This window comes from Procambarus clarkii, chromosome 69, assembly GCF_040958095.1.
Source record: "Procambarus clarkii isolate CNS0578487 chromosome 69, FALCON_Pclarkii_2.0, whole genome shotgun sequence".
In the NCBI taxonomy this organism is placed as follows: Eukaryota; Metazoa; Arthropoda; class Malacostraca; order Decapoda; family Cambaridae; genus Procambarus; species Procambarus clarkii.
In genome coordinates this window covers 2,289,199-2,301,698 of record NC_091218.1, presented here as the reverse complement: position 1 = coordinate 2,301,698, position 12,500 = coordinate 2,289,199, and the positions used below count along the sequence as shown (strand labels likewise).

Sequence of the window (12,500 nt, the reverse complement as noted above, 5' to 3'; positions counted from 1 at the left end):
AAGACAAAACCGTGGTAGACATGGTTGGAACAAGTTAGGTGAGAGGGTGGTGGAGGCCAAAACCATAATCATAATCATCTGTATCAAACCTTATTACAGGTAAAACCAGTAGGCAGTCTACTGTATTTTATCAAACCGTTATTAGTATAATAGATCTCGTAATAATTTTGCAAAAATAATGGCATTTACTATTTTTAAAAGATTATTAGCAAATTTACAGAAATGGTGCATTCGGAAGACAAAACCGTGGTAGACATGGTTGGAACAAGTTAGGTGAGAGGGTGGTGGAGGCCAAAACCATAATCATAATCATCTGTATCAAACCTTATTACAGGTAAAACCAGTAGGCAGTCTACTGTATTTTATCAAACCGTTATTAGTATAATAGATCTCGTAATAATTTTGCAAAAATAATGGCATTTACTATTTTTAAAAGATTGTTAGCAAATTTACAGAAATGGTGCATTCGGAAGACAAAACCAATTTTTCACTTTTGACAATTGAGCACCTGCTACATCCAGATTCTAGGGAGGAAAGGAAGGACGATCTTACTGGATCCCATAGCCTCTCCGAGGCACAAACCAGGCTTTTACATAACCCCCCCCCCTGCACCCGAGCTTTTTAAAATAGTAAATGCCATTATTTTTGCAAAATTATTACGAGATCTATTATACTAATAACGGTAAATAAATAATAAATAGTAAATAAATCAAAATCAGTTACATTATTTTATCTTATTCATAGCATAAATGTTCTCGAAGATTACTAAAAAGAAATTGAATTAGACTACAGCAAATTGGCAAACTTTACCTTGTATCTGTTCCACCGAGTTTGTTTGGGGCGTTCTTCAACATATCAGCAATACTTGTCTCAACATCTCTTTCAGTTGCATTAGTGTGGGTGTTGATACAGGCTTCTGGAAATTTATAAGAATTAATTAATATATATAATTATAATTCACTTTGCTATTCCCCATTCCACAGTCCTCTCGTCCTTCCCACTTCCCTGTCCCCACATCATCCCCACTATTCCCACTTCCCTGTCCCATCGTCCTCCTTACCATTTTCCCCTCCCCTGTCCTTCTTCCTCCCCCACCATCTCCCATTCACCTGTCCCTTTGTCCTCCCCAGCATTCCCCTGTCCCCACCATCCCCAACTCCCCAGTCCCCTCGTCCTCCCCACCATTACCCTCTCCTCTGTCCCCTTGTCTTCCCCACCATACCCCCCTCTCGTCCTCCCCACCATTCCAAACTACCTCATCCGATGCATTCTATAATGGTCTGATGCTTCCATCAGAAAATTGGGAACATCAAATGATCTGATATTCCCATCACTGAAAAATAAGAACAGCTAAAAAAATGAAATGAAAAAAATAAAAAAATAAACTATACTCATGAAATGAACAGTATGGTAAACAACACAGCTCAATTTCAATGCAATGTCACACAAAATTATTAAATCGAAATGAAAATAAATTGAAATCTATGAAAATTCAAATTATCAATACAATCGGAAATATTGAAATAATATCGCAACATAATATAGTGTGGGTTGCTCTTACGTGCAACAGACGGTGCTGTTTTTCAAAAAAGGCATGGTTTTACCTGTCACAAGTGTGGCATCTATACTTATACTCACGAAATGAACGGTATGGTAAACAACATAGCTCAATTGCAATGCAATGTCACAATAACATTTAATAACAATAATAACAATAACATTTAAATATACTTTAAGATATAATCTAGAAGAAAATAAGAACATTGAAACGGTTCATGAACTCGATTTCAATAAAGGACACTATGGGGAACTTTGAAAAACAGTTAATGAGTATAATTAGACAGACTTGTTGCTAGGCAGAGGAGTAAATAATGAGATATATGGCAAATTTTGCAAAATATACGGCACACAAACATTCATACCCAAACAAAGCAAAATGCTAGGTAAGAACAAAGCAGTTGGCCCGTAGGGGAAAGGAGATACCCACAAGACTGGAATACAAGTCATTAACAAGCACACAAGTACTACACTACACAACAACCGCACTACTACCAGAACTGGACGAATCACTACCAAAACAACACATTGCACATCACTACCAAAACAACACAACACAACACAAGCATTGGCAAAGAATTATAGACCAGTTGCACTAACATCCCACATAATAAAATTATTTGAGAGTGATCAGGAGTCAGATTACTAGTTTTATAGAGACCAATGACCTCCACAATCCAGGCCAACAAGGATTTAGAGCAGTTTCTATGATCGAGCCACTGAGATCTATAAAGAATTCTGATCAAGAAAGAGATCTAGGGGTGGTTTTAGATAGAAAACTATAACCTGAGGATCATATTAAGAACATTCTGCGAGGGGCCTATGCTACACTTTTTAACTTTAGAATTGCTTTTAAATACATAGGTCAAAAAGTTTTAAAAGTTTTAAAAGTTTTTTAAACCTCTCGTGTATCATGAGTGTGTTAAAGCATCAGATGGTGCATTCAGATGATGAATATTACCTAGTTCCTTCATCTGGGAAGAATGAACACATATTGGTGCATTCGGTGAATAAAACTAACTACTGTAGTTTAATTGATCAACAGACTGTATATCATATGCAGACTGTATGTGGATCTGCGGGCCACTCCAAACAACACCCTGGTGGACCAAGCTCCACCAGGGCTAAAGCACAAAGTGATATAGATGTGATAGAGAAACTAGGTCAAATGGAGGAGTAGGTCTGTATATTAAACAGCACCTGACGTGCACAGAGCTACTAAACTCAATGTGGTGGTAGAGTGGTGGGGGGGGGGGGGAAACATTGCAGAAAAAAACAAAAATACAATTTGGTCAACAAAACAGCATTGTTTAAAATAGAAGACATGGGTTGTCATTTTGGGGTAAGGTAGGTTACATTGAGTTAATTAGTTAGTACTTAGTTTTTATCTTAAACTGGTTGGGAGAGGTACAGTGTTGCTGTGCTGGTGAAAGAACACCTAAAGGTAAATTAAATAATGATTGCGAATCCACAAGAAGTTGACATAATATCGCTAGAGATCTGCAATCAGGATGATAAACTTTCCTTAAAGAATTTGACAAACACTTGCTGATAGGACATGAAGTAAATGAAATGTATGTCAAGTTTTGTGAAATATATGATAAAAGCACAACAAAATTTGTACCAAAGGAGAGATGCAGAACTAGGAAAAGGGGTTTGTTCAACAGAAATTGCGAGAGGGCCTGAGACCCAAACACACACAAATGGAATCAATATATAGCAAGAGGCCAAACCCCCAAACATACAAGCGATGCAAAGATGCGAGAAACAGCAGCAGCATTAAGGAGAGGGACTTAAGGACCATAAATAAAGTGTGAAAATAAACTCGAGTAAATTTTTTTAACTACTCTCGACAGTGAAGAAAAACAAATATTCAGACGATTTGTGTTAGAATCATTAATCTTACACTTTCGGTCATATTCAACAACACAAATACATACACACACATTCCTGTTGCTGTAGCAAGTGAAGAATTACACACACAGATCACAATAACGTGATGCATCAAATGAACAAATCCACAAGGGCCGTGACGAGGATTCGAACCTGCGTCCGGGAGCATCCCAGACACTGCCTTAATCGACTGAGCTACAACAGGGTAAAAGGGTTGAAACCGAAGTTCTACTGAACTTACTGGATCCCATAGCCTCTCCGAGGCACAAACCAGGCTTTTACACAACCCCCCCCCCCTGCACCCGAGCTATGTCAACAGGCCGTTCTCCCTCTTCGCCCTTCCGAATGCACCATATCAGTAAATTTTTTAATAATCTTTTAAAATAGTAAATGCCACTATTTTTGCAAAATTATTACGAGATCTATTATTCTATAGAATAATGCATATAAATGCATATATGCATATAAATACAAAACATAAATACAAAACAAGTAAATGTAAATAATTTTACCTTGCACCTAGATCCACCAAGCCTGTATGGGCGCGCGTTTCAGTACTTCGGAAATCTAGAACTATCTTGAATCTCTAATCTGCAATGAAACAATACATATTATTGCACTTACCAAAACATGGATGAATGTAGAAAATACAGAACTATTAGCTGAATATCAAATAAATGGATTTAATCTATTTCACACAGATAGATATATTACACCGTGTATATTAGGTAATACCTAACATACACGCCTCCACACACACTACATTTGAAATGTAGTCTCAAAAAGACTACATTTCAACAGCAAAGATTACTCCATAAAAAAATAATTAAATTATTGACCAACATGAGAGAGGGTTAGCCAACATGAGAGGGTTGTGTTGATTGCCTGAAAATATTTAAATTGTGTAATGTATTGAATGGCATTTTTCAAGTTACAACATTTTTTAAATTACTGAACTAGGTTCTAGGCTTTGCTAGGCTTAATTCAATTATTACAGATAAGCCTAACCTAGCCTAGAACCCAGTGGTTTTTCTTCCTATTGGGGAGTGTTGTACATGCCTCGCCTCCACATACACACTAGCACAGCCAGGCCTCGCCTCCACATACACACTAGCACAGCCAGGCCTCGCCTCCACATACACACTAGCACAGCCAGGCCTCGCCTCCACATACACACTAGCACAGCCAGGCCTCTCCTCCACATACACCAGCACTGCCAGGCCTCGCCTCCACATACACCAGCACTGCCAGGCCTCGCCTCCACATACACACTAGCACAGCCAGGCCTCGCCTCCACATACACACTAGCACAGCCAGGCCTCGCCTCCACATACACCAGCACTGCCAGGCCTCGCCTCGCCTCCACATACACCAGCACTGCCAGGCCTCGCCTCCACATTTAAACCAACCAAGCCCACAAATACGTTAACATGGACCAGCATTACACCGTCTAACATACTCTGTCAGATGTAACAACTAAATTTGTGAATTCAAGACCAAATCTATTGTATAACACAGTGTTAGTACGAGAAAAACATTACTTACATTCGAAGCCGTGTTTTAAAATGGCGGCGGTCTTGTACTGACGCTCCAAACTGTGTGTTCGTTAGCGTATGATGAACGTGTGACAATTTACTACAACAATTATTTAATTATTCTTATTCTTTATTTTAATATTTTTAGGGTACATGAAATTTCAAACTTATTTGCACACAATAATATAATTGCATTGTCATAACCTTTATATATTACGGAAAATACGATGACATGAACGAAGTCAAAGTGAAGTTGAAGTCAAAGTCATTCGCCGAACGTATTAGTCATTTTTTTTCTCCCAAACGATAGGGGTAACAAATCCACAGAGAATATAAGTGTACAGTAAAGTCAATTTTATTCAGGAAAGTACATACATAGTTGATTTACAACATAATGTTGGATTTATAGATAGAGCTAGTGCATACAATACCTAAAGCCACTATAGTAGGCATATAGCATTTCAGGCAACCGGGCAGTATATATGGACCCCTTACTCAAATCTCTGAATATGTTAGATATTAAGTCCCTGCACATACTCTCATGTGTATTTTATATATATAAAACGCTGCACTGTAATGTCAATCCTGACCTTAAAAGCTTCCTAGAAGGTTGTAACAGATCCATGAGCACCACACCAGAAACAAATACCTATTTGATATTCCAAGAGTACGACTTAGTCAAACTAGAAATGCTTTACAAATCAAGAGACCTCGAATGTGGAATGACCTTCCCAATTATGTTAAAAACTGTACCTCTCCCAACCAGTTTAAGATAAATAAAGATAAATTTATAAGTTAAGAAAAATTCCACAAATCAACAACCCTGTTACTGACCCTGTATTTACCCAAGTCTTTCCTAAATCTAAACTTATCCAATTTATACCCTTTGTTTCGTGTTCTATCTTGTGTTGACAATTTTAATACCCTATTATATCCCCTTTGTTATATCTATTCAGGAAATTGTGGTTGATCTCGAACCCATTGATAATGTGACGACTTATACAGAATTTTGTAACTATATCATCAAGATTGTAACCAGCTTAGCTAAATGTAGTGTGGGGTTCAGTCCCTAAGCCCATATATGTGCCCTCTCTAACCATTTAGGTTACAGGGCAAAAACATAAAACAAAGGTAACTGCAGAAGGCCTATTGGCCCATACCAGGCAGCTCCTATCTATAACAGATAAACACTAAGTACTACCTAATTAACTCAATGTAACCTACCAACCTAACCCCCTATCCACCTAACCTATCCACCGCTGCCCACTGGATGGGGGGCGGTGTGCAGGACAAACATATAAATTTTGATACTAGCTCTCCACATATGTCAGTTGCTTAACACTTTAGTGCGCGCGGCGTTCTGGGCGCTCAAGCGTAAACACAAAAAGTTTATAATCTTTTCACGCTCCTAACCTCAATTCTCAAGCTACGTTTTTCATTTTGGTATCAATGCGTTGGCAATAAAATTCTCTACAAGATCATATGCATAAAATGTCACCGAAGCATTTGGTATCCCACCACGAAGTAAATAAACACGAAGATGACTCGCCGTGACACCCAAACAGGAAGTAAATGTTCATACTCTTTCGTTTGTTGCCAGCCTCACAGTCATCCTACAGCGCTCATTTTGATATCACTGAACTCGCAATAAAATTCCCCACCCAGACATATGCCTATCAATGTCTAATTATGGTATCGGGTGACCCGCACGAGTGTGGGAACTGGGGTGAAGCGTTAGCCGTGATTTCAGCAGGGACGACACTGTTGGGATGCAGTGCTTTGAATGTTTATACTTATTAACTCTCCTGACATTATTTCTGAAGCTACGTATTTCATTTTTATAGCAATGTGTTCGCAATAGAAAGTTCTATAAGAACATGGGTAGAGTTGGCCAACACAGCGTCAAATAAATTTGCGGCGAATAAAATCTTACGCGTGTTTGTACCCGTGAGCGTCAAAAGTTTTTACTTTGCTCATGTTTTTCAAGTTTATACTTGTTTCACACCGTTTTTTTTTGTATAGTGTTCGGAATAAAATTCCCTACACAGACATATGCATATCAAATACAATTCCTTGGAATTCACAGCTGTAGAGATGACGGAAAACACACAACCGGAACCCGCTCTTGACACTCCAACTCAAACCCGCAACACCCACAAAAAAAAGTTTCTCTTGTTTCATGTATACTTACTTTAGTTTTCGTGCTACAGTTCTCATTTAGGTATCAAAAATATTCCTAAGAAAATAGACTACAATACTGAAACAATCTAAGACAATTATGTGTACTTACCAAAGCAAAGACGATTGTAGTAAAATAAGTTGAGCATTTTATCTCCACTCCACCTCCTTCAGGTACTGATTCCTGAAGTTGCTCAACAGATGTTCCTAGGTGGAGTGAAGCTGATGTAGGTGGTTATTTCTTGTCCACCCAATACACCCTTTTCCTGTGATAAGTGGTGTAACAAGGTATGACGCAAAGTGGAAACATCGCATGTCTTGCACGCTATACCAGTTTCCTTCCTGATACCCGACTTTGAACACACTTCACACCTGCGACGTTTGGGGATTTTTACCAGCTCATGTTTCAATTTATAGTTCAGGGCGAGTCTCTGCTATAACAACACGTCGCTGTTGTCTCTTGGTTGGCAATAAACTACTGTCTGAATCGTCGCTCTCACTATTGTTTTCAAACACTAATGTGGAATATGAATTATCTTCATCAGATTCAGCTTCAGCACTAGGTGTAGACGTGAAGAGAGGGCGCCTCACACCCGACGGGCCAGGTGTTGACGGGTCAGCAGCAGGATACACAGGACCAGTGTCATGATTTATGTCCTGGAGCATGAACTAGATGTGGAGATGGTGTAGTTGTTGCAGCCACTCTGCCTTGTTCAAATTTCAATAAAGACCAAATAGCAACTTCATGGAACTAGAGCAGAGTTAGTTTCTTCGATCATCTGTGTTGGCCTTGGTACAATGCATGTACAATGCATTGAGTAAAGACCCAATAGCAACTTCATGGAACTAGAGCAGAGGTTAGTTTCCTTCGATCATCTGTGTTGGCCTTGTACAATGCAACCACAAGTTGACATTGAATGTGAATTAACAATGAGACAAGTAAGATTTATACTAATACATTTATACTAACTCTGTTGAGCGTTGACCATTTATACATCAAATCTGTTGATGTGAGCACTTTAGTTTAGTCTGCCGTTTAAGAAAAAAAGAGCATATCAATGGTATATCACAGAAAACGAATTTATCATAAACTCATGTATTTGGTCTTATCATATTGAACTGCATTCATATTTTTAATATATAACAATATGAATATACAAATTTCTGTAAATCCCTACCTTGTTGGGAATCTGTGGAAATGAATGAGCAAATGTGCTGGCTGAAGGCGCTGAAGGAAACCACATTGGTTTCATTTTGGATACAAATGTCCATGGAAATTCAAAATGGAAACTAATTATATAGTTGAACCTGCAGAGACGAGTTTAAGAATCTGTGTTGAGAGTGATGGACACAAGCCTTCACAATTATACTTCAGAGAATGTAAACATCTAAGAGTCATTAGAAATATGTGTAGAATAATAAACCCTACATTGTTTGAGTTAGGGAAAACACCATTGTGATATATAGATACTATAGCTGTTCCTAAAGATTCACCCTTTTTTGCACCAGCAAGATAACATATAAGATTTTAAGAGTTGACGAATGTTAATATTCTTGTTTGATAAACTGTGAACTTGAGACATAGTTAATAAGAACATATTAACACAACAAAATGTTTTCATAATCTTTAACACCACTTTCCAGCAACTTATATAATTATATAAATTATTTTAGAGAATAATACATAAATTATATATTTAAACATGATATAGTGTTAGTGGAATGTATAAGGAGTCAAATTGTGTTAAAAAGAGCAATTTTTAGAAAATTTGGAAAAAATACTTTTTTCTGTTCAAATTATAACTAAATGGATTTTAAAGGTTTCACTCAGCCAATATATATCATTCACAATTTATTAATGAATTTACAAAAAAAACACCATAAATTTTATATTTAAACATGTAAAAACTATTTGTTTTACATTTGGAAGAAAATAATTGTAGAAAAACAATTTATAATTAAACCTTTGTGTTTGGATTTTTGAGTAAAAGTTTCTCAAAGGCTTTCCTGCACCATTCTCAATGCAAATCATTCCCACACCTATGGCAAGAGATAGGCGAACGTTGTGTAGATGATTTGTGTTTGCTGGGTAGCATCTCCCCTACCCTAGTAACTCCCCTACCCTAGCAACTCTCCTACCCTAGCAGCTCCCCTACCCTGGACAAGCTCGTATTACCAACAAAGGTCGTTAAAAACCAATCCTATATACCAGAACCTTCACATGCGTAAACGAAATAAAAGCAACGACGTTTCGGTCTGTCCTAGACCCCATTTCAACTCATGACTTAATAAAGGCTCAGGACGGACTGAAACGTCGTCTCATATGGGGTCTAGGACGGACTGAAACGTCGTCTCACATGGGGTCTAGGACGGACTGAAACATTGTCTCATAAGTAGCCCCTGGACGGACCGAAACATTGTCTCATAAGTAGCCCAGGACAGACCGAAACATCGTCTCATAAGTAGCCCAGGACAGGACCGAAACATTGTCTCATAAGTAGCCCAGGACAGACCGAAACATTGTTCTCATAAGTAAGCCCAGGACAGACCGAAACATTGTCCTCATAAGTAGCCTGGGACAGACCGAAACATTGTCTCATAGTAGCCCAGGACAGACCGAAACATCGTCTCATAAGTAGCCCAGGACAGACCGAAACATTGTCTCATAAGTAGCCCAGGACAGACCGAAACATTGTTTCATAAGTAGCCCAGAACAGACCGAAACATTGTCTCATAAGTAGCCCTGGACAGACCGAAACATCGTCTCATAAGTAGCCCAGGACAGACCGAAACATCGTCTCATAAGTAGCCCTGGACAGACCGAAACATCGTCTCATAAGTAGCCCAGGACGGACCGAAACATTGTCTCATAAGTAGCCCTGGACAGACCGAAACATTGTCTCATAAGTAGCCCTGGACAGACCGAAACATTGTCTCATAAGTAGCCCAGGACAGACCGAAACATCGTCTCATAAGTAGCCCAGGACAGACCGAAACATCGTCTCATAAGTAGCCCTGGACAGACCGAAACATCGTCTCATAAGTAGCCCAGGACGGACCGAAAACATTGTCTCCTAAGTAGCCCTGGACAGACCGAAACATCGTCTCAGAAGTAGCCCTGGACGGACCGAAACATCGTGTCATAAGTAGCCCAGGACAGACCGAAACGTCGTCTCATAAGTAGCCCTGGACAGACCGAAACATCGTCTCATAAGTAGCCCTGGACAGACCGAAACGTCGTCTCATAAAAGCCCCGGACGGACCGAAACATCGTCTCATAGAAGCCCCGGACGGAGCGTAATGTCGTCCATTTCATATTTGTATTTTTGTGTGGATTCTTGCCGTGCAGGCTGGAGTGGGGTTTCTTGCCGTGCAGGCTGGAGTGGGGTTCTTGCCGTGCAGGCTGGAGTGGGGTTTTTGTCGTGCAGGCTGGAGTGGGATTCTTGCCGTGCAGGCTGGAGTGGGATTCTTGCCGTGCAGGCTGGAGTGGGATTCTTGCCGTGCAGGCTGGAGTGGGGTTCTTGCCGTGCAGGCTGGAGTGGGGTTTCTTGCCGTGCAGGCTGGAGTGGGATTCTTGCCGTGCAGGCTGGAGTGGGGTTCTTGGCGTGCAGGCTGGAGTGGGGTTCTTGCCGTGCAGGCTGGAGTGGGGTTCTTGCGTGCAGGCTGGAGTGGGGTTCTTGCCGTGCAGGCTGGAGTGGGGTTCTTGCCGTGCAGGCTGGAGTGGGATTCTTGCCGTGCAGGCTGGAGTGGGATTCTTGCCGTGCAGGCTGGAGTGGGATTCTTGCCGTGGCAGGGCTGGAGTGGGGTTTCTTGCCGTGCAGGCTGGAGTGGGGTTCTTGCCGTGCAGGCTGGAGTGGGGTTCTTGCCGTGCAGGCTGGAGTGGGGTTCTTGCCGTGCAGGCTGGAGTGGGGTTCTTGCCGTGCAGGCTGGAGTGGGGTTCTTGCCGTGCAGGCTGGAGTGGGGTTCTTGCCGTGCAGGCTGGAGTGGGGTTCTTGCCGTGCAGGCTGGAGTGGGGTTCTTGCCGTGCAGGCTGGAGTGGGGTTCTTGCCGTGCAGGCTGGAGTGGGGTTCTTGCCGTGCAGGCTGGAGTGGGGTTCTTGCCGTGCAGGCTGGAGTGGGGTTCTTGCCGTGCAGGCTGGAGTGGGGTTCTTGCCGTGCAGGCTGGAGTGGGATTCTTGCCGTGCAGGCTGGAGTGGGGTTCTTGCCGTGCAGGCTGGAGTGGGATTCTTGCCGTGCAGGCTGGAGTGGGGTTCTTGCCGTGCAGGCTGGAGTGGGGTTCTTGCCGTGCAGGCTGGAGTGGGATTCTTGCCGTGCAGGCTGGAGTGGGGTTCTTGCCGTGCAGGCTGGAGTGGGGTTCTTGCCGTGCAGGCTGGAGTGGGATTCTTGCCGTGCAGGCTGGAGTGGGGTTCTTGAAGTGCAGGCTGGAGTGGGGTTCTTGCCGTGCAGGCTGGAGTGGGGTTCTTGCCGTGCAGGCTGGAGTGGGGTTCTTGCCGTGCAGGCTGGAGTGGGGTTCTTGCCGTGCAGGCTGGAGTGGGGTTCTTGCCGTGCAGGCTGGAGTGGGATTCTTGCCGTGCAGGCTGGAGTGGGGTTCTTGCCGTGCAGGCTGGAGTGGGTTCTTGCCGTGCAGGCTGCAGTGGGGTTCTTACCGTGCAGGCTGGAGTGGGGTTCTTGCCGTGCAGGCTGGAGTGGGGTTCTTGCCGTGCAGGCTGGAGTGGGGTTCTTGCCGTGCAGGCTGGAGTGGGATTCTTGCCGTGCAGGCTGGAGTGGGGTTCTTGCCGTGCAGGTTGGAGTGGGGTTCTTGCCGTGCAGGCTGGAGTGGGATTCTTGCCGTGCAGGCTGGAGTGGGGTTCTTGCCGTGCAGGCTGGAGTGGGATTCTTGCCGTGCAGGCTGGAGTGGGATTCTTGCCGTGCAGGCTGCAGTGGGGTTCTTGCCGTGCAGGCTGGAGTGGGATTCTTGCCGTGCAGGCTGGAGTGGGATTCTTGCCGTGCAGGCTGGAGTGGGATTCTTGCCGTGCAGGCTGGAGTGGGATTCTTGTTGTGCAGGCTGGGGTGGGGTTCTTGCCGTGCAGGCTGGGGTGGGGTTCTTGCCGTGCAGGCTGTAGTGGGGTTCTTGCCGTGCAGGCTGGAGTGGGGTTCTTGCCGTGCAGGCTGGGGTGGGGTTCTTGCCGTGCAGGCTGGGGTGGGGTTCTTGCCGTGCAGGCTGGAGTGGGGTTCCTCTACGACCACTAATAACCGATAACTCTACATCACTGGAATAACATAAAACATTACATGTATTGTAATCTATGAGACGGTAAGCTCCAATATTTTAAGGATACCAACACCAGTGCTGGACAAC

General features: G+C 42.6%; 1 long non-coding RNA gene across 1 annotated transcript in view; it reads right to left on the bottom strand.

Moving 5' to 3' along the window:
• Positions 1-820: 820 nt before the first annotated feature.
• LOC138355913 (uncharacterized) overlaps positions 821-12,500 on the bottom strand; it is a 61,784-nt gene continuing 50,104 nt past the window's right edge. Inside the window, exon 3 of the long non-coding RNA XR_011224057.1 lies at positions 821-916. This is a non-coding gene — a long non-coding RNA (uncharacterized lncRNA). The remainder of the gene's footprint in view (positions 917-12,500) is intronic.